The following is a 21,082-nucleotide window of genomic DNA, read 5'->3' on the forward strand; positions in this document are numbered from 1 at the left end:
ACTGCCCACATCACAGTCCCGCACACATGACGGATGTGTAATGGGTACTGTCAATTGTTGCAGTCAAGGGATTCTGGGTATGTAGACTCTGTGCTCGGTGTTGTTTCGCAGGCAATCCTTTCTCCGCCCGTGGGAGGGATGTGCGATCACCTGCCTTACTCTCCGCTAATAATGCAAACCATACTCCGGAGAATGCTAAATGTAGGTGTGTAATGTGTACAGCCCTATACTACTGTCCAGTAGGCAATTGTCATGGATGGACACCCGTATGGCCAGAATGGCACCCACAACTGCAAACCTCCGTAAATGACATAGCCGGGAAGGCATAACAGAGGAAATACATCTAGGGACTACAGTTGACATTCCACATACAAAGCAGGAGCGTGCCAACACCGGCGTACACAGCACTCAATCTGCCAGCAACAGACTGAGGAGCACCCGCTACCGTACAGCGTAACAGATGTGCGACCTGTGGAACACATACTAATGGCACACACACAACGTCAAGTAGGATATGTAAACTATGGCTTTCCCACCTATGAAGACAACATGGTTAAATGAATGCATAGGTAAGCAACATGTTCTGGTGGTGTTATAGTGGAAATACAGTGACGGATATGTCCCATTGGGACGTCTGCGGTTTAAATGGAGCATTTGCTAACCAGCATCTTTGGATGTATGTAATTTGTCCACAGTAGTAAATCACCTGGTTATGTAGCACCATGTGGAATGGGTAGTCCAACAGACATCCGCGATTTCTGAACACACAGTATCAGTGAAACCCACTGCTCACAAGGACACAGTCCGACAAGCTCTACACTTTACATATGCACAGTGGTGTCCAATGTAGGACCCAAAATTTGTCTAAAGACAGGAATGCCGCCTTCTTTCAACACTTAAGTGAACTCATTGTCGCCACAGGTACACATATGCACCGCAAGCGTGTTTAATGTTGCTGATAGCTGTCCATGTAATGCAGCACAGATGCACAGAAATACCCAGGGTACCGGGTCCATAGCACTGCATCCATATCACACTTCCGCACACATGACGGATGTGTAATGGGTACTGTCAATTGTTGCGGTCAAGGGATTCTGGGTATGTAGACTCTGTGCTCGGTGTTGTTTCGCAGGCAATCCTTCCTGCCGCGCTGTGGGAGGGATGTGCGTAGCACCTGCCTTACTCTCCGCTAATAATGCAAACCATACTCCGGAGAATGCTAAATGTAGGTGTGGAATGTGTACAGCCCTATACTAGTGTCCAGTAGGCAATTGTCATGGATGGACACCGTATGGCCAGGATGGCACCCACAACTGCAAACCCGGTAAATGACATAGCCGCGGTAAGGCATGACACAGGAAATACACATAGGGACCACAGTTGACATTCCACATACAGAGCCGGACTGTCGTGCCAACACCGGTACACAGCACTCAGTCTGCCAGCAACAGACTGAGGAGCACCCGCTACCGTACAGCGAAACAGATGTACGACCTGTGGAACACATACTAATGGCACACACACAACGTCAAGTAGGATATGTAAGCTATGGCATTCCCACCTATGAAGACAACATGGTTAAATGAATGCATAGGTAAGCAACATGTTCGGTGGTGTTATATTGGAAATACAGTGACGGATATGTCCCATTGGGATGTCTGCGGTTTATATGAAGCAGTTGGTAACCAGCATCTTTGGATGTATGTCATTTGTTCACAGTACTAAATCAGCTGGTTATGTAGCACCATGTGGAATGGGTAGTCAAACAGACATCCGCGATTCCTGAACACACAGTATCAGTGAAATCCACTGCTCACAAGGACACAGTCCGGCAAGCTCTACACTTTACATATGCACAGTGGTGTCCATTGTAGGACCCAAAATTTGTCTAAAGACAGCTCTTCCGCCTTATTTAATCACCTAACGGAACTCATTGTAGTCACAGGTACACATATGCACTGCAAGCGTGTTTAATGTTGCTGATAGCTGTCCATGTAATGCAGCACAGATGCACAGAAATACCCAGGGTACCGGGTCCATAGAACTGCATCCACATCACACTTCCGCACACATGACGGATGTGTAATGGGTACTGTCAATTGTTGCGGTCAAGGGATTCTGGGTATGTAGACTCTGTGCTCGGTGTTGTTTCGCAGGCAATCCTTCCTCCCGCCCTGTGGGAGGGATGTGTGCGTAGCACCTGCCTTACTCTCCGCTAATAATGCAAACCATACTCCGGAGAATGCTAAATGTAGGTGTGGAATGTGTACAGCCCTATACTAGTGTCCAGTAGGCAATTGTCATGGATGGACACCCGTATGGCCAGGATGGCACCCACAACTGCAAACCCGGTAAATGACATAGCCGCGGTAAGGCATGACACAGGAAATACACATAGGGACCACAGTTGACATTCCACATACAAAGCCGGACTGTCGTGCCAACACCGGCAAGACACAGCACTCAGTCTGCCAGCAACAGACTGAGGAGCACCCGCCACCGCACAGCGGAACAGATGTGCGACCTGTGGAACACATACTAATGGCACTCACTCAACGCCACGTAGTATGTGTAAACTATGGCATACCCACCTACGATGACAACATGGTTAAATGAATGCATAGGTAAGCAACATGTTCCGTGGTGTTATATTGGAAATATAGTGACGGATATGTCCCATTGGGATGTCTGAGGTTTATATGAAGCAGTTGGTAACCAGCATCTTTGGATGTATGTCATTTGTTCACAGTACTAACTCAGCTGGTTATGTAGCACCATGTGGAATGGGTAGTCAAACAGACATCCGCGATTGGGGAACATACACCAGCAGTGAAAAGCACTGGGCAGGTGGACACAGTCCAGCAACATCTAACTTGACATATGCACATCGGTGTCCATTGTAGGACCCAAAAATTCTGTTCAGAGAATGCCTGCTAGCTTCCTGCATTACTCATGTGACCTAATTGTCGTCACCACGCCACAGGTACACATAGGCACGCAAGCGTGTTCAATGTTGATGATAGCTGTCCATGAACTGCAGCACACATGCACAGAAATACCCAGGGTATCGGGTCCATTCAGCTGCGTCCACATCACACTGCAGCACACATGAAGGATGTGTAATGGGTACTGTCCACTGTTGCAGTCAAGGGAGTCTGGGTATGTAGAATCTGGCCTCGGTGTTGTTTCGCAGGCAATCCTTTGTCCCGCCCGTGGGAGGGACGTGTGCGTAGCACATGCGTCACTCTCCGCTAATAATGCACACCATACTCCGGGAATGCAAAATGCAGGTGTGAAATGTGTACAGCCCTATACCAGTGTATAGTAGGCAATTCACATGGATGGACAAGCGTATGACTAAGATGGCACACATAAATGCAAACCCGGTGGAATTACACTGCCGTAGTAAGGCATTACACAAGTCATACACATAGGGACTACAGTTGACATTCCCCATACAAGAAACACAGACAACCAGCCGATGAAGTCCAAAGCAAAGACGAGGTACTGTAGGGACCGTCAGTGACCAACCAGAGCACACCAAGAATTAAAGGCAGTCACCATAGTCTATTTGAGCCCACTTCGTCTGCTTCATAAGCAGACTTATTCAGACTACATACAATGCAGTCCAACCTACTACATTTACAAGCATTAATTGGTTGGTACATTAGATGTGCTAGGTACTAATTACATGCCTTAAAGGCAGACAAGCGAACAAACCTTACTTGGGTTACACATCCCACACAGTGAGGACATCAGACATTGCTTGAAAGGTACAGTCTTCATCGGAAAATGGAAATATATGTACATATATGAAACATGAACCAACATAAAATGTTTTCCAAATGTCTGACTGTGTAAGCTACATATATATGTCCTACGGATTGTGCCAATATATTAACAGAACTGCAGACACCTAGTAATATGAATGAACCATAATATATACACATAAACCGTATGATTATGACTACTGTAAAATAGACCAACGAAATGTAAAGATTCACAATGTGCTAATGTAACATTCATTTAGAAGGTTACTTAAATAAATCAATCCAGACATCCATGTGTAAATACTAACAGAAGGCCAGCGAGGTGCTTGCCCTCACATGTACTGGGATGTCGCTCCACAGCATAGTGAGTGTCTGGGTGATGAATCCGTCCCAACAACACGTTCGATTAATGACAGGGTCAAGGTGTACGGCAGCTGCCCTTGTGGTTCTGAGGATCTACCTTATTTACGTGAAGCATAGTCATCAGATCTGGGTTCGACTTAGCCGTGCATGCCAGGCACGGGTCACCTCTGGGCAAGTGGTATGCAACTGTATACAGCTGGAATTCTTTCAGTCGGTCAGTATAACACATATACCTGAGACCCTGCATCCGTTTGTCGAAGAACTGTTGGTGCCTTTCCAGCTGCTGCAGGTGTTGGGTCAGATACATTCTGAACCGGCATTGTACCCAATCATAGGTCTATTGAGTGATGAGTACAAGGGGACAATGACCTCCCTGATCTAGATGTGAATCCCTTCATGATGATGTGGGCAATGTGGAAGGTCTACCTAACTATGTTAGCAACATGTGTGTCTAACGAACGGTTAACAACAACACGTGTCCCCAGATCACTGGTAACCCTCCGTGCTCAGTGGACTGCCACCTATATGGTAGCTCGGGGTAACCTTGTTCATCCCGAAGGGTATGCCTATGCATTTCCTGGCATTTAGCTGTAGGACATGTCTCTGGTACCACTTATCCACATCTGTGAGGCACTCCTGAAGGATATCTGTGTCAGATGTGTGTCTGACTTTGGCATCCGGTTTGCAGTCGTCTGCAAACATTGTCCCCCCTAACCCCCTGTATGCGTGTACATTGGAAACGTAGATGCTGGAAATAGTGGACCCAGGACTGAGCCCCATGGGACACCACCTGTGACTGGCTGTGAGTATGACATGGCGCCAGCAACTATGGCCATGTGTGTTCTGTGACTTAGCCCGTTTGCAACCCATATGGCGATGTATGGATTTACATTCAAGATGACGGGTTTATCAAGTATACCCGAGGGGGGTATTGTGTTGAAGGCCTCTGCCGGGTTGAGGTAGGCTGTATGGACTGCTTTACCCTCAGCAATGGCCTTGGTGACTGATTCTACAAAGTGAAACACGTGTAAAGGGCATGATCTGACTATGACCAAGCTAAACTGGGTTGTATCCAAAGTATGCGGGTCCCCTATGTCTTCATCTATGTGTCCCATTATGATCCATCTCCATGGCTTTGCAGATAAGGCTTGTCAAACTAATGGTATGGTAATAACCAGGGTCAGTGGAGGCACCATCTATGTGGAGTGTGACTACAGTCGCCCTGTGCTACTACTCAGGTACGTATCCTGAGGTGAGGCTAGGATTACACAGCTGTCCGAAGTGTGGGTTAAATTCCCCATAGAGTCCCTGGAGTGCACAGCTGGGACACCATGTGGACCCATGGATGCTGTGTTGGCTGCCTTGGGGCTGGATGTGGGTAATGCTGGACATACCCACGGCAGACGTGCCACGTTCGCGAGTCCGATGCCCAAGGGACCACACACATAGCCGGCCTTAGGCATAGGCCAAGTAGGTAGCCGTCTAGGGTGTTGCTCTACTCGGGGCACCTTTCCAGACTCTATTTGGTGTAGGTAGACTAGGAGGGGGGTAGCGGGTGATGTATCGGTGGCAACTTCTGCCTAGGTCACCACTTACTCTAAGGCCACTCTTCCCGTGGGTAATACAGCAGTACCCACACCCAGACGCGGGTCATCGCTAGGGTCATTGCTAGTATGGCACATCATCTACGTAAGGAAGGAAACCATATATCCCCAGACATAATGGCACAGCATAATGGCTGTTCGCCGCCAAAGGCAGACATCGTCACCCGCGTCGGTGCGGACGCATCGCGCGAGATGTCCGTTAACAATGCCGACAATGTGTCGCTTTGTGAAACAAACTCCACAGAGACATTCAATAATAGACAACGACGGACAACCCGATGTCCTCGTGTCTGAGCTGTTCAACCTGTTACGCCATGTTAAATGTGTGTAGCACAGCGGAACCGGGCCAAACAAAGCAACGGACATGTCTGTGGCTCAGTGAAAGTCGTCACACAATGTTAAACCCTTGTAATATTGCGACACAGGCCATACATACGGAGGGTTAGTAATGGAAGTAGGTTAGTTCGATCAGACCGTGTGCAATTAGTATAACGAGATCTACAACGGATACACCGCCCAATCGGCGCACGGTTAAGACTAATTGGTCCCGGGCCGTGACATGGTACCATGGACACGGACAAAACGTGCCCATGTGACTCATCTAACATTCCTACAGGGTCAGGGCAGTCCCGTACAGTGGGCCAAGACCAAACCCAAAGCACCACAGCAACACCCTGACAATCGAAGGCCTGTATGCATATGGGATATAAGCAGCTGTCATCTGAACAGCCCTGTGGTGACGACATATGCATCCTGGGCCATGAGCGAGGGGGAATTAGGAATGTTCAACATGCAGTACCGCACCTTTCCCAGCAGGAGAATGGATGCCTGTGACGTGCGTGTGTGCGGGGGGTGATATGTAAATGTACATAGGTACCAAGGGTATGCATATTAATGACAACGAACAGCTAACGTGCACTGGTCACAGTAAGCGTCAAATGTGACTGCAGTCACGTTGGAATTATGACTATAGAACATATAGATGTGTACGTAAAGCGTCCATGCTGCAAAGACTGTTACATATATAAAGCTGTAAGTGCTTTCTGCACACGTCCGTCAACCGGATCAGACATATGTTACCGGAATAGTCACAAGTAACGCAAAACACGTAACCACACAGACACTGTAAACATATATAAACGGACTACGGATATGCATGTGCGCGTGCGCGTAACCCACAATCCGGACATGCGAGTGTACGTGTGCGTGTGATCCAGTGGAACCAGGGAAGGTTACGGATGTCTCCTCCACACGTTTACATTCATAATTGTCAAATATATGCTTAAATAGTACATATTGATTCCATGCTTTGTTATCGTAATGCTACTATTATACACATTGATATACAATAACCTGATCAACACACTACATTCTAAGGTGCACTCTCACCAATTATCAACTATGTGTCCGGATACTGATTGTATTTACCAATATTGTAGATATATTAACACATTGTTGCCGTATTATTGTTTCCATGAAGTAAGGCATGCAACACTGATATGTATATGTCACGTTATAATCAAGACTTGGAGCACTGTCCACCTAACTATGAGCAGGTTTATTGATTATTTCGCTTTAAACCGACTCTGAAGGAAGTGTATTAGGGACGGCTATGTCATGAAATCCGTACTCCGACGGTGCCCCATGTTAGTAGTTGAGAGAGCTCAGTATCCTTTCACTGTGGAGTCTATCGTATTTGACAGTGTCTGTTTCTGCCGATATATGTTCCATAATGTCGTTTATGAAGATGGGCAGGACGCAAGGTTTGCTGTATTTACGCATACTGGCACGTGGATATAGATAGGCCATGTCATACAAACGATGGGTAGTCAAGCAGACATCCACGACTGGGGAACATACAGCGGCAGTCAATACCACTGGCCAGATGGGGACAGTCAAACACGTTCTACACTTTACAAATGCACATCGGTGTCCATTGTAGGACTCCAAAAATTCTGGCTGTTTTGCCAGTATGCGTCAAGATCAGCCAATCCGAGTACAAACCGTGACTATGGCACAGCTAGACATATGCACCACCAGCGTGTTTAAGGTTGATGATACCTGCCCATGACATGCAGGACATATGAACAGAGGTCCCCAGACTGCCGTGTCCATACATGTGCGTCCATATCCCAGTTCCGCACACATGAAGGATGTGTCATGCGTACCGTGGGGGGTTGCAGCCCTGGTATCCTGGGTATGCAAAATGGGGCTCGGTGTTGTTTGGCTGATAATCCGTTGTCCTGCCCCGTGGGAGGGCTGCGGGTACAGGACGTGCCTTAGTCCCCAGTAAGGATGCAAAGCATCCATAGGGTAATGCTAAAGGCATGTGTGAAATGTGTTCAGCCCTACATCAGTGTCCAGTAGGCATTTCCCAAGGATGGACAAACGTACGGACAAGATGGCACCCATAATAGCAAGCCTGGTGGAATCACACAGCCGTAGTAGGGCATGACACAGGACATAAAGATGGAAACAGCAGTACATACACCCGTAGACATCCATCCTGCCATGCGAATCCCAGCGTACACAGCAGCGAAGGTGCTATCCAGTATGTGGGGATCACCCGCCCACTCTGCGGAACATACCTGCGACCTGTGGAACACATATTAATGGCACACCAACAACGTCAACTAGGAAGGTCATACTATCGCTAAAATATGGAGTTCACACACATAACCGACATACTGTCATGAATAAATAGGTTCTACATGTACCGGCTGTGTTATACTGACAATACAGTGGCGGATAGTTCACAATGGTACCTGTGAGGATTATGTAAAGCAGTTGCCAACCTGCAGGACTACAGTAACACCCTATGGGTAAATTGTGGAAGGACACGGCTTACGTAGCACTACATAATATGGGTAGGCGGACAGACATCCGGGAATGGGGAACATACGGCGGCAGTCAAACCCACTGGCCGAATGGACACAGTCCAACATGTCCTAAACTTTACATATGCACATCGGTGTCCATTGCAGGACCCAAAATTACTCCTTAAGTGAGTGTGAGCAACATAGTGTGAACCGGAAGAGGTGACAGCCGTGACTACGGCACAGGTAGATATATGCACCACAGGTGTCTTCAAGGGTGATGACAGCCGTCCATGAAATGCAGGACATATGAATAGGACTCCCCAGGCTGCTGCATCCATACACGTACTTCCACATCCCATTTCCGCACACATGAAGGGTGTGCAAGGGGTACTGTCGACGGTTGCAGACATGGGATCGTGGGTATGCAAATATGGGTGTCGGTGTGGATTGGCAGATGATTCATCGTCCCGCCCCGTGTGCGGGACGTGGCCATGGCATATGCGTTACTCCGCAATACTAATACCGATCATCCACCGGAAATGGAGAATGCAGCTGTGAAATGTTGACAGCCCGATACTAGTGTCCAGTAGGCAGTTCCCATGGATGGACAAACGTCGGCCAAGATGGCACCCATAGCTGCAAACCTGGCGGAATCCCACAGCTGTTGCAAGGCATAACCCAGGAATACAGATCGGTGTACAGTACACACTCCCCATTCAAAGAAACACCGCTGGGCAGATACCGCGTACACAACACTCCATGTGCCAGCACATCTATGGGGATCACACGCTTCCATACAGTGGAACAGATGGGTCACCTGTGTAAAGATACCAATGGCACAATCTCCACGTCTGCTGGGAATGACATAGGATGGTCAAACTATGGCGTTGACACCAAAGAAAGACATCCTTCTGTGAATTAATAGGATTGATGTCAATACACCATGGCAAACACCCAATGAACAGGGAAGACTTGCTGGCACCCTATGGCCACAAACCATGTCACACATAGGTAGATGGAACAGTCAACATAAACATTTCGTCCACGACAGGTCGCATATGGTATCCAAAGGTACTTCATAGACATGTATGCGCTATCACCCGTTGGCCCCGTGAGACTTACACATAACATGGAAGTATCCAGGCTTTAAATGTCCACCCTTACACTTCCATTTGTCACTTTCTATGCGAGCAATGGAGATGTAGCCACAGCATAGAAAGCAGAGACGTACTGCTAACGAAACACACACATGTCAACATCACAGAAAGCATACTATGAACACACGTATTACATGATATTGTACTATGAAACACAAACAAACCGAAACCTGCAGCAAGAATAGTCGCCGTAGTTCGACACAACACAAGTCTTCGTAACATTTGAACAGTTCATTAAAACATGCAACGTTTTCGTTGTTTCCACAACGTGTGCAGGAAATATGCTATGTCTAAGAATGTTCACAAACAACAATGTGAGTCTTAACATGATTTTAAATATCACACTGTTGATTGTGAACACTTTAACAATTTGCTTATTCAGTTGTATGGTCGAAAGCAACGGAAACACACACACACACGGAAGGGACGGGAGATGAACCTACGCCTATTTACATGAACTCAGTACAGTATGAATCATTTACACAACGCGCTACCGAGTTAACTGACGTGAGCGCTGTCAGAGGCATACATGTAGGCTGCTGACGCCACCCGCAAGACAATATTTGGAAATAGCCAAGGCATGTGTTGCGGAGCGTCTAAAAGCATAATCAGTCGCAGAGGCAGCTGGAAACACACACACACACACACACACACACACGGAAGGGACGGGGGACGAACCTACGACTATCTACATGAACACACTACTGTATGAAGCATTTACAGAACGGGCTACCGAGTTTGCTAAACAGAGCGCTGTCACAGGCATACTTGTAGGCTGCTGACGTCACCCGCAAGACAATAGTTGGCAATAGCCAAGGCATGTGTTGCGGAGCGTCTAAAAGCATAATCAGTCGCAGAGGCAGCTGGAAACACACACACACACGGAAGGGACGGGGACGAACCTACGACTATCTACATGAACACACTACTGTATGAAGCATTTACAGAACGCGCTACCGAGTTTGCTAAACAGAGCGCTGTCACAGGCATACTTGTAGGCTGCTGACATCACCCGCAAGACAATAGTTGGCAATAGCCAAGGCATGTGTTGCGGAGCGTCTAAAAGCATAATCAGTCGCAGAGGCAGCTGGAAACACACACACACACACACACGGAAGGGACGGGGACGAACCTACGACTATCTACATGAACACACTACTGTATGAAGCATTTACAGAACGCGCTACGGAGTTTGCTAAACAGAGCGCTGTCACAGGCATACTTGTAGGCTGCTGACATCACCCGCAGACAATAGCTGGCAATAGCCAAGGCATGTGTTGCGGGCGCCTAAAAGCATAATCAGTCGCAGAGGCAGCTGGAAACACACACACACACGGAAGGGACGGGGGACGAACCTACGACTATCTACATGAACACACTACTGTATGAAGCATTTACAGAACGCGCTACCGAGTTTGCTAAACAGAGCGCTGTCACAGGCATACTTGTAGGCTGGTGACATCACCCGCAAGACAATAGTTGGCAATAGCCAAGGCATGTGTTGCGGAGCCGCCTAAAAGCATAATCAGTCGCAGAGGCAGCTGGAAACACACACACACACACACACACGGAAGGGACGGGGGACGAACCTACGACTATCTACATGAACACACTACTGTATGAAGCATTTACAGAACGTGCTACCGAGTTTGCTAAACAGAGCGCTGTCACAGGCATACTTGTAGGCTGCTGACATCACCCGCAAGACAATAGTTGGCAATAGCCAAGGCATGTGTTGCGGAGCGTCTAAAAGCATAATCAGTCGCAGAGGCAGCTGGAAACACACACACACACACACACACACACGGAAGGGACGGGGGACGAACCTACGACTATCTACATGAACACACTACTGTATGAAGCATTTACAGAACGCGCTACCGAGTTTGCTAAACAGAGCGCTGTCACAGGCATACTTGTAGGCTGCTGACATCAGCCGCAAGACAATAGTTGGCAATAGCCAAGGCATGTGTTGCGGAGCGTCTAAAAGCATAATCAGTCGCAGACGCAGCTGGAAACACACACACACACAGAGACACACACACACGGAAGGGACGGGGAACGAACCTACGACTATCTACATGAACACACTACTGTATGAAGCATTTACAGAACGCTGCCGAGTTTGCTTACAGAGCTGTCACAGGCATACTAGTAGGCTGCTGGCGTCACCCGCGAAGACAATAGTTGGCAATAGCCAAGGCATGTGTTGCGGAGCGTCTAAAGCATAATCAGTCGCAGAGGCAGCTGGAAACACACACACACACACACACACACACACACACACACACACACACACACACACACACACACACACGGAAGGGACGGGGGACGAACCTACGCCTATCTACATGAACACACTACAGTATGAAGCATTTACAGAACGCGCTACGACTTTACTGAGCAGAGCGCTGTCAGGAGGCATACCCCTACGTGAGTGGTATCATTTGCAGAGGCAATGCGCCCGATCTGGTGTTCGGACAGAGTGCGCAGTCACGCAGTCTGTTACCATCCCAAGGTCGCCGTACACTAACACGTTAGTGCTGCAGTCGAGAATAACAAGTAACTACTGATCAGTACATCACTGCATACTGGGCATGCTCAGACACTTAGACTCGGCACAGGGCAGACATGCATACACATGTTGCGACGGCATGGGTGGCGTAATGTGGACCGTCGTGTGTGACCAGCCACACAACAGAAACCTGGCCATGCCACAGACGTGGCGCTGTAGGGATACAGGCATGCACCGGGTATAACTGCAGACGGCGGTGTGCACTGTGCTGTGTGTCTATCTACACAGCTGCCTACTGGGCATGCTCAGACACTTAGAGTCGGCACAGATCAGACATGCATACACATGGTGCGGCGGCATGGGTGGCGGAATGGACCATCCTGTGTGTCCGCCACACAACAGTAACCGGTCATGCCACAGACGTTGTCGTTGCTGCGGGGAATATGTAGGTGCAATTAACCATGTGTAGGACTGGCCTACAGTTTGTTGCATGCTACAGACAACCCTCCCAAACACAGGATACCTTCACAGATGTCCTGAGGACACTGGTGAGTGGGCATGCTCTCACAACAGCACCGTATTGGGTGACATGAACCACCCATACATAGCCTGGGAACATTACCCATGGCACAACACAGTACGCCAGCAGTCCCAGGTGTTCACACACCTGGCCACTGTTAAACAGCCATGCACCATACATACCAGGGGGGGGGATGTCTGACAGTTCTGCCCATCACGCATGGTGAGGATATGCCCCACACAGGATGTACAGCCCTCAATGGTGATGCAAGACCGTATAGTGGATCCACTGGTCATCCACTCACTGTAACCAACACCAGCATCGGGGACCTCAGTGATGACCTCTCCACAGAAAACCACACACATCATATGACCGGTGTGGTACCCTACAAGTCCTCCATGCCAATGTTGAACAGAGGCCAGACCGGCAAACGCCTAACGAATGCCTTCCCCGACCACCCACATGCATGTCTGCAACAGGCAAACATGATGACATCAGGACCTTGTCCACCACAGGTAGGCACATGGTGTGGTGGACCGCAACCACTGACTACCTGTACATCAACAGTTGGAGCTACTACATGGCAGGGCAATGACAGTACCAGGGAACCATCACCCATTCATACCGGCGTCACCATACGGCCCCACATACCATCATCCAGGCCCGCTCGTGCGCCTGGTACTGCAGAGGGCACATGAGACAACCACAGGGCCTTCCCTAACTGTGGTAAGGACATGGTTGGGGGCACACAGACTTGCCTGGAAATGGTCCAGAATGGTACAACAGTCACTGCACCCACAGACATTGTCTGCATACCACAGGACATGTTCCATGCATACATCGCCCAACAGGGAACATATCCATCCCACCAGAGTGTATCCTCCCAAACATGTCATATGGCCTGGAGTGATCCCATATCTCTATGGCGTTTGACACGTCAGCAATGGGCACCGATGGTTTCCCTGGCTGTGTGCTACCCATCCTCTTTGAGGCCCTCGGCCCACACATGCGGCCACTGTGTCATGTTAGCCTTACCATGGGCTATGTCCCTAATGGATGCCATATGGCATCTGTGGTCCCACTATGCCAGGGTAGTGCTCCTATGGATTGTCAACAGCCACACCCTATACGCTTGACAAGTGTTGTCTGCAAAGCTGTGTGGAGGTCCATACAGGTGGTCATGGTTACAGATAGCGGTGTACAGCCAATACCGGAACATACCCACAACTACATAGTCAAGGGCGGATCCTGCCTCCCGAACCTGCTCGTCCAGTCTGGAGTGTTCACCAAGGCCATTGATGGGGATACGTGGGTTTGCACACAGTACCATGACCTGGTGGGAGCGTTCAGAGCACACTACACATGGAACCCATGGAAAGGCTCGCCAGCATACATGTGGGGACATATGTCACCCGATGCTTCTCACACAGGTTGGAGGTCACACCACACAGGGTTGGTGCTCAAGGTGCCTTGTCACACTCATATCTGGACCCAGTGGAGGCCCACAGGGCTCACTCCTGTGTCCCCTGCCATATGGCATCCGACCTTCCAATGTGCATGCAATCATAGGGGGATTGTAGCAGACAAGGTATGCAGATGACTACGCACCGGCCAACATACCCAACACCCCATGTTACACGAACATCCACCTAGGGCGTCATAGACATGGATGACTGGTGCCAGAGCCATGGCCTGCTACCAAATGCCAGAGAAGGTGCAGCCCTACCCAGTGTGAAGAACATGTTCGTCCCAATGTCACATGTAGGTGGTACGCCATTAAAGATGGTGGACATGTACAGGGAAACGGCTACCACACCTGTCGGCAACCTCTGTCAACACACACAATGGCAATGTGGGTGTGAAGACATTCCATTGTGGCCTCCTGGTCTGGATGGAATGGCAACCACATCAGGGTTGTTCATTGTAACACTGTACACATCACACACCAGTGCAATGACTGCGTACAATGGCACATGTGGCCTGTAGCTAACCTGACGCCTGCAGCACTCGGAAGGACCGCAAACGTTCCACAAGACGGGGATGACGGTGCTAGGACATGTGTCACAAGGTGCACGGCCAAGGGGACACCGGCTGTGGATCTTCACAGCACAGCTGCTCCGTGGTGATCTGTGCCTGACATACACGGCCATGTCTGACCTGGGTGACATGGGCACATTCCACCTCCCAGGCCCCATGCAAACACGGGCACAGAAGCGACTGTCAGACACCTCAACTCAAAGATGAGTGGGATGTGCTGGGGGAACAGGGTAACGGCCAGACACCCCCTACAACACGGGGAGGAGTGCCAGGCCATGTGAAGGAAAGGCCCTGACTGCCTTTGTCCAGGACTGCTAATGACGTGTGGATGTGTGACGATAGTTATGCGCCAGTCAACCTCTGTGTGTCACTGCTAGACCAGGGACTGGGGACTGATGGATATGGCATCCCCATCCTGAGGGGTGTTAGATGCCACACACAGTCATGCTAGGTCCACACATGTCGTAGGGCACATATCCTGTCACGTTCATGTGTGCCTATGTACCTATGTAGGGGTCCATGCCGGATGTGGGTAACTGTGCTATGCTGATTTTGCCAGACATGCCTGTGGGTACCCCACGACTACACGTGGGGAACTAATTACAGTGCTCCCAGTAGGCACGTGCAAGTACACCATCAGTATCATACGGGTTAACTGCACCGACATGGTGCTACACATGTAACCACCACACATACTGTGTACACATATCAATGAATGCTGCACCTGTCCTGCATGGTATGTCTGCTGCATGATGTCCGTGCACAACACACATCACATACACACCTGTCACCAGCCATACACACACACCACAACATACACAGCACGTACTATGCGGACACAGGTATCACATACACCTCTCACTATCGTGTCCACCCTGTGCATCATAATATGTTAGCTTAACCGTGCATTGATGGTGTGGCTCACAGTTATGCGGCAGAGACTTAATCATATGCACAGGGTGATATGTGCCACAGGCATGGGCTGTACCAATGGATGACATCATGTGTGTGTGTAAGGGCCAGTGCATTGAGTGGGCATGACTATGTAGATTGCATGTGGGTGTGGTGGAGCCCTACAGTTGTGTCTGCTGTGTGTGGGTGTGTGTGTACACAGTTCAGTCATCTGTGATGCCTACACGCGGTATGCTTGGCAGCCCCTGTCTGTACAGTGCAGGTGTTACGGCTCACTGTGTCTGCGGCGGCGACAGCGACTGCCTGGGGTCGCACGGGCACGACCGGGTGGAGGTACAGACTGTCCACTCTCCGATGTCACATGTCCGCTGGAAACGTGCCCACGACGGGGCCGTCCAGGGCCACGCCCACGTGGCCTGCTCTGTCCTGGTGTGGATGGTGTAGTAGCAGCTGCAGTGCTACTGCTACCATCACTGTCTGTGTGGGCATGGGAGGTGGCACGCACATGCTGACCTGCAGCAGGTGGTGTTGCTGGCACACGCCCACGTGCCCTATGCCTCACCCTAGCTGGTGTTCCTGCACGGACTGCGACGCTCAAGGATGGCCAAGCCTCGGTCGATGAGACCAGCCATATCACTAATCTCCTATCCAGAACATCGGCAAGATGCTGTTGTGCATTCGCCAATGCCTGGATGCTGTCATTTAGGTAACGGATTGCGGACCTCTGCAGCCTCTGCCCCTCCTGGTTCTGCCTTCCCACCCGTGCCGGCGCCGCCATTACAGTCTGGAACATGCGGCTGGTTATACCAGCTGCTGCACCCTGTAACGGCAGGTGTATGTCTGGCGGTGCTCCCCACGGGCAGCACCTGCCACATGCCTGCGTGGCACTGCACCAGTCCTTACACTGGCAACATCGTGTGTACCCACACCTTCTGCAGCCACCACACATTCCTGCTCGGGGACAACAGACGCTGACTGACCGTCATCTATGGGCAACGGTGTTGGGGTATGTGTCGGCATCTGAACCGTGTGCAGGGATGAAAGGGACGTATGTGTGATGTTCTCCAGTGGCACAGACTCTGCCTGTGACGACCCTGCCTGTGCCTCATGCACATGCTCATCACCACTAGTATCTGTGGGGACACTAGCATCAGATTGACCGCAGGAGGGAGCACCTACAGCACCTGTCAATACAAAGACATACCATCGGTTACAATACAGACACACACACACACACACACACACACACACACACACACACACACACACACACACACACACACACACACACACAGCATGCATGTGATAATGCAGGTGGCATGCAGCATTAACACAACACAGACCAGTGAATGCAGACCAGACATTCATAGTGGCAGTATGTACACTGCCCTGGTGGGGACAGTACAACAGGCAGGTGTCATTTAGTAGGCATGCAGTACACACATTCATGGTAGTTTGCATGCATCAGCGTGATACACCGTGTGGCCGCGGGCAAGTTGAGAGTACACATGGCTGCCAACACTATGTAATGTACACCGCAAACATGTGCGGTATCATGTGGACATGTGAAGATGGTGTCCCACCGCATGCACCACATCACGATGGCTGTCATGGTGCAGTGTTATGTGTACAGTGTACAGATACAATGTATGTGTAACAGTGATGTCTGTGCAGGTACGTTTGCTGTGAGCTGTGTGCATAGCTGCGGTGTGTGTGGTGCGGGCTCTGTGCCACTGCACAGTAGCAGGACACAGCTATGTGTCTGTGCGATGCGTGACCTGGACGCATTACATTGCCATGTCTGTAAGTCAGTTCAGCTGCTCAGCAGCACATATATGGTGGACATTGTTGGCACCTGTAGTAGCTGTGGAGAGGAATTTCATGTCACTGGTGTACTACATCAGATGTCCAGTGGGTCCACTACATTGATGAACCCACTATGTGTGTACAGGGTGCAATGGTGAGTACCCACTGTGGATGTGCTGTGTGGCAACATGCCTGTAGGTATCAACCATGGCCTTGTCTGTCTGACTCATTGACAATTGTGTGTGGTAGACATTGTGCACACGGCCCTGTGGTGGCCCATGTGACATACACCCATACTAGTGTGACGTGTCACATTCACTACGGATATGCTGACAGTGTGTATGTCTGCTATGTTGTGCATAGGTCATATCATGGTGTGACAATGCTGCAGCCAGACATCCACGTGCATGGGACATGGCATGCGCCATGTCTGGCGTGTGCACCGATGCAGGGGCATGGGTCACATTGGTAACACCTGTGCTCTGGCCAGATCACAGCTCACTCTGTGGTACTGTGTCCATACTGCACTGGCATACCAATGCATACTACACATGCAGCCATTGTGTAACACCTACACCATTGTATGCATAGCTGAATGCACGTAACACACCAATTGGTTGTGTGGTGTCATACCACTCTACGGTAACGGGTGTATCTACTGTACATGGGTGGTGTGTATGTCGGGTGGTGCGAGCTGTATACCGACGGGTCACACACAGGTGAGCATGTCATGCCTAGACACATGGGAATATCAATACAGCAGAACATGCGTTTGACTAGCAACAGACTTACCTGCAACAGACCCTTGTCCTTGCGACACGCCAGACATACCTGTAAAGGCATTACACAAAGGTATACACATTAGCCATTACTATCTCCATGGTCAGCACTGTGCATGACACATCATGCATGTGTGTGGTTGCATGTGCTATGCACATGTCTGCTAACACAACATAGCATACAATGGTTTGCATCTTGTGTGGCCATATACCTGGCATGTATTGCTATATCATGTGTTGTACTATGACACCCACACCCACGTCGCCTATCATACAAACATGCAACACTGACTTACCATGCGGCTCCAGGCTCATAGCTCGGGAGACACCCACCTCCACGATGGACGCAAGGGTTTCTGCGTGTTGTTCCGTGGGTGTCCCCAGACTGGCCAGGAGCTCCTCCGTAGCTGTGAGTGGGGGCTGTGTTGGTGGCCCACCACCTGTCCCACGTTGTTGCCTGGCGATTGCAGCGGCACGCTGTCTTGCATGCCGGATCAGGTCTGTGCAGTGCCTGCGGATTTGTTGGTAGCTGCGGTTGGTTCCGCCCACGCTGTTCACCCTCCTGCACAACTCCTCCCACATCTCCTGCCGTTCTTGTGCCTGCTGTGGCACATGGCTAAACAGGGCGTTGTAGTTACTCTGGAGGTATGGTATGATGACCTCCTCCTCCTGTCGGCTAAATGGTGGAAGCCCGGAACGTGGCATTATCTGGAAGACATAATGATGGTGGCAGGTCACATTCACACTGCTGTGCTGGCATACTGTTGGAAATACATTGCTATGACATGTACGACATCTGCACAGTGATCTGTGAAGGGCGTCGTGGCGGTGACACAGCCGATGTTGTGGCTTCACATCATTGAGCACTGGGTGTCACATCATATCTGTGTGCCACCCCATCACACTGTGCACGCACCATGTAGATGTTAGCCTGCCATGGACATGTGTACCTGGCTGCACCTATGTCCATATCAGTTGGCATATGTCCCCATGTGACGTCTGTGCTACTGTTCACCTGTACGCTGTGTATATGTCAGTACACATCACGTCTGTGTCCATTGTGAACGACAGCAGCGGCACTGTACACATACACATGGACACCTGCACATGCATGTGTTGTGCCATGTACTTCCACACAGCACTGTACCGGGTGCTGGACAACTTGCCCCAGCTCACCTGTGTTGCATGTGATAGACATGGAGCAATGTGTAACCATGACACATTAGCAGGAAAGGCCATGCATAGCATGTACACGCACACATTGTGCAGAGCATCACACAGCACCTGTAACATGACAGGGTGCATCGCCACCACATTACTACTGTGTATGGTTGATAGTGAGAGTGCCTTTGTCCATTGCACCATGTGGGACTGTGATAGCTCATGCAGCCTTGCTGGTCATCTCTGCATGATATGGCAGGGTATGCCACATACATGGCAATGGGTGTGACCCACCCAGGGGCTGACGGTATTGGCAGGGTGGCTGTCCATTGCTTTTGTCATAGCTGTGTGAATATGGACATTCAACATGTTTATCACCATGGTGTGGACACTGTCCTCCAGCGAGGTATGCTGTACACTGCTTGTTGAGGGTGTGTGTGGTGCATGCAGGTATCACACATCCATGCATACACTGTAGCCCTGGCAGGTGCTATGTGCTGGGATGTTGATCGACACAGTGCTGTATGTGTACACACACCGCTATCCCATGCACATGGATATCTGCCTGAACTGATGTGGGTAACACATATGTGTACATACATTGCACGCTGCCACCCACATGTCTGCTGCTGCACTACACACCGCCATCCCTCCCTGTGTGAATGTGGTGTTGGCCTCAGCAGAGGTATCCATGTATGGGGACATGGATGTTCACATAGCAGGCCCACTGATGGTATCGTCGATCTGACCATACACATATGATGCACCCTCACACATACAACCCATTCATATTGTTGTTCACAATGGTGACACGGCTATATTGCTATGCCGGAGCCATTCACAGACATACATACACAGAGGCATGCACGCCCATCTGTGTCATTGGCTGGACTATTGGTGTGGTTTGGCACCTAACGTGTTTGACTGCAGGTGGCGCAGACCTACTGTGCACATGTCTACATGGTAGGCCTGTTCTCACGGTAGGCATCTGTGATGTGCTGTGCACATCTCATACCTGCACATTTGGTTGTTGTCCATTGGTCCACAGGCCAGTGGTGGGACATACAGGGATGTTGCTGAACATATGTACATGCGACCCTGTACAACTGTGACGCTAGCCTCTCAGATGCTCATGTGTCGTGGACGTGAACACCGTACACACACATGTGGTTGTGGGCCGTCCATACCCATCTCCACCTGTGGGTTGCTATCATCCCACACACCCCTTGTACTGTATGTTCAGGCTATGCAACTATGTGGGGCTTGTGTGCATACAATACGATACTATGTGCCTTTTTACCCATCACAGACATTGTCACACAGGTACACCGGCAGCCATACACATCGCAGATTGTTGTCAGCATGTCACATGTGGTACACACCTAACACATCTCCTGCGGGACATGGTAATCTGTATGGGCATGTCCAGTAGTGACATAACACAGCTACCCCTACATGACGGCTATGCAGGACATGTCTGTGTACATCTACTGTGACATATACACAAGCAATGCCCCCCTACCTACATCACATGGTACTACCTGTGGAGTATGTGTGTCTGCATCCATGCTATGGCCATAGATGACAATTGTACATCTATATGTGCAACATACCTCAGTGGGGGTTGTCATGAGCACAT

This window comes from Protopterus annectens, chromosome 9.part0 (assembly GCF_019279795.1).
Source record: "Protopterus annectens isolate FY-2018-M chromosome 9.part0, PAN1.0, whole genome shotgun sequence".
Lineage (NCBI taxonomy): Eukaryota > Metazoa > Chordata > Ceratodontiformes > Protopteridae > Protopterus > Protopterus annectens.